This window comes from Mastomys coucha, unplaced genomic scaffold, assembly GCF_008632895.1.
Source record: "Mastomys coucha isolate ucsf_1 unplaced genomic scaffold, UCSF_Mcou_1 pScaffold5, whole genome shotgun sequence".
NCBI lineage: Eukaryota > Metazoa > Chordata > Mammalia > Rodentia > Muridae > Mastomys > Mastomys coucha.
Window position 1 is genome coordinate 3,092,616 of NW_022196911.1, and position 3,760 is coordinate 3,096,375.

Sequence of the window (3,760 nt, forward strand, 5' to 3'; positions counted from 1 at the left end):
CTGCAGTTTGGGCAAAGGCCAAGGAATTAGTGGACTAATTTAATAATGATAAAAACAGCATATCAACTGGAAGAAGCAATCCTGGGATGAGATTTCTGAAAGCCTTTCAATTCAGATTTATCCATTGCAACCCATGCAATAAGATGTGTCATTTCCAGAATGTTACTAATATGCTTTCAGCCCTTGCTAGATGGTTCCTGACATGAGGGGTAACAGTTAAAATAATATAATAATATAATATATAATATAATGTAATATAATATAATAAAATATAATAAAAATGGCAATCTTACCCACAGCAAAATACATATCCAGTATAATACCCATCACATATCTTCAGATATTTTGAAATGACAACTTTCAACTGTACATGAGCAAACATATACACAACAACAAGAACTACAAATTTAAAGGAAAGTGTAGCTAAAACCATCCTGAGTAATAAAAGAAATTTGAGTAAGCAAGGCAAAACAAAATACAAAATACATATTTGAGTCAAAAAAACAATATCATAAAATTTAATGTTGGAAACTTAGCTTGTGCTAAAAGAGATGATAAAAGATCTGGAATAATTGTGGTGGTATCCTCAGATTCACAGACACTCAGCTAATCTGAAACTTGTGAAGGATAAAGGTCTAAGGAATTTTGGACTCCTAAAAAACAATAGATCAAATTTTATGCAAATGTAATTCAAGAAGGGGAGAGAATCAAGCTCCATCTCAAGCAGGCAGTTAAACTTGGCAGCATCAGCCATGTGTATTCTGGCTTTAAAGTCATGATGGATGCAGTAGCAAAGGAGTTGTGAAATCTACCTCCATGGTTAAGTAGAGTGACTGAGGACAGGCATGTGGCATGAGAGGGACAGTATAGAGGCCATGAAAGGACATTTTGTGAAGCTATGTAAGTAAAGCCAGATTGTTTTGGAGATTCCAGAATAGCTGAAGGAGTAGAACTATGGGATGTCTGCCAGGAAAAGCTGCATACAGATAGCTGTAGTAGCCCCAAAGTGAGAAGTATGTTGAAGTCAGTAGAGCTAAAATAGCAGAATCATCCAAGCCCTTTAACATCAAAGGTCAAAGTGAGGATTTTGAGTTTTTCCTATAAGGTTTTAGTCTTGCTTTGGTTCAGAATTTTCTCACCATATCTCAATTCTTCCCTTTTGGAAGAGTACTGTACATTCTGTATATTTAGCCAGATGTAATTTGCTTTTAAATTTTATAGTTTGTCACAATCAAGACAGTGTCCTCAGTCTTAGGGAAGACTTTGAAATTTTGAACTGTGTTAAGACTGTGAAAAACTATGGGGATTTTAAAAGTTGGATGAAATACATTTTAAATTTTGGTACGGCCATTAGCCCATGGGTGTAAAATGTGAAGGTTTGAATAAGAATAGTTCTCATAGCTGTATATATTTAAATGCTTGGTATCCAGTTGATAGATCTCTTTGGAAAGTATTAGGATATTTGGCCTTATTGAAGAACGTGTGACACTGTGGGCAGGGCTAAACATTAAAAAGTCCTTGCCATCTTAGTTACCTCTATCTACTTCATGCTTTTCAACTCAGATATGCGCTCTCACCAACTACTCTAGTGCCATTTCTACATGTCTGGTACCATTCTTGTCATAAAACTTAGAGACTATAACCCTCTGCAACCATGTCCCCAATATTAAGTGTTTTATAAGATGGCTTGGTTAATGCTGTTTTTTTTATAGCAATAGAAAGGAAACTAAGACTGGTCCATTATACATATAATCTTTTTGTTAATATTCTCTTTGTTTATATATATGAAAACTTGAATGTCCAATGAACTGCATCTTGGGATCAGACTCCATCCTGTTACAGTTAAAAATCTGTTTCTATTTTACAACGTGTTTATGTAATGTCAGTTATGCTTATGAATTTTCAGAAATATTTCTTTATGGTGTCTTTGACACCATATAGAGGCATATACTGAGGCATTTAATACCCACATGTTTAATAATTTTAATTAGAATTGTATATTCATTACTCTCATTCCTGCTTTATTAAAAGATCTAATTTGCAATAAAAATAAAAGTGAAAGGAAGAAAATAACATATTAGGCAAACACTAATCTGTAAAGAGCTAAAAGACAATAAATAATATTATCAAAATACTAATATTTTCTATTAAAATGAAGGCAATTACTTAATAACTAGGAAGGTCAACTTTGCATACCACAAAGACATGCAATCCTAAATACTTGAGTAGTAAATGGATCTTAAAAATACATTTTGTACAAATATAAAATCAATTAAAATGAGAAGCTGTAACATATTGATAATGAAGTTTACATATGATTTTTCAATCCATGACAGATTTACTGGCATATACTCCATCAAGTTTTGAGAAATATGTTTAGGTTTTGAGGTCATATGTTTCCAGTGCTTTGGAAAAATTGATGATGTCAATTTACCCAATGATCAATGTAGGATTGCCTTCACAGGAAACTGCCAAACTCTCTAAAAAGCACAATAGCTCATTAATAACAATATTTAAGAGTTCAATCTCTCAATAAAAAGAATAATGTAACAGATTAGTTTCTAAAACGAATTCATATTCATAATTAAAATAACTCATATTCATATTTCTTTTCTAGCCAAGAATTGTAACACAGCATCAAGGACAGACATTACCTCAGAGCAAAACAATGGAAAAGAGTATTCCAAGGAAATAGAGCCAAGAAGCAAGCAGGCAATGGCTATATGAAAAAAAATAGACTTTAACACAAATTTAATCAAATAAGACAGGGAAAGACACATTAAAGGAAAAATCCACAAAGAGATTGCTACATTCTAAACATATATGAATGAAACACAGGGCAAAAGAATAAACAGAGACTAATAATAATAGAGAAATGGTGGCATAAAATAATTTCACAAATTAAAGATTTAACAAACACCTTCAGAACATTCCACCCCAACACTAAATAATATACTTCCTTCTCAGCAGTTGATAGAACTATCTTAAATGTTGATCACATAGGAGGACAGAAAGTAACTCTCTCTCTCTCTCTCCTTCTCTCTCTCTGTCCTCCCCTCTCTCTTATTTAAATATACATATTTAAATAAAAATTTTAAATAGACTCCTAACCACTAGCAACATAGAAATTGTAATTAAAATGCCATGACCAAAAAGAAAAAAAGAAAAAGAAGCTCAGAACCAGATGAATTTAGTACAGATTTCTCCCAAAACTTCAAAAAGGTAATATAAATATTCTCCCAATTATTCTACAAAATAAAAGTGAATGAACATTTTTTTTACTCATTTTATGGAGACCATGATAACAAAACACATAAAGACCAAAAAACACCAAAAAGAATGAAAGAAAATACACAATGGAAAAAAGACAGATTATTCAATAAATTTTATTCTTAAAACTGGATGGCTTATTGAAGAAGAATGAAAATAGTATTATGGCGATCATATTACACAAACGTTTTCTCTGAAGGCATAATATTATTGTGTCTTGTGTAGAAATTATCCTTGTATTATTCATATGTAGATTTCTGTGCTCCATATCTGTTTGAAATCCCTATACTGAGAATCTCCTATCTGAGTGTTGTACAAACACTGCTGCCCAATTATTCCCTCATTGGTAATAAAGATACTAGATCAGTCAATAATTGAGCAGGGGAGAGAATAGGGTAGACTTCCTCCCAGTCAGGGGAGAAGGAGTCAAATAGAGAAGAATGGGGATTTGCCACGTTGGGAGAAGCCAGGAGATACCATGAGAAGACAT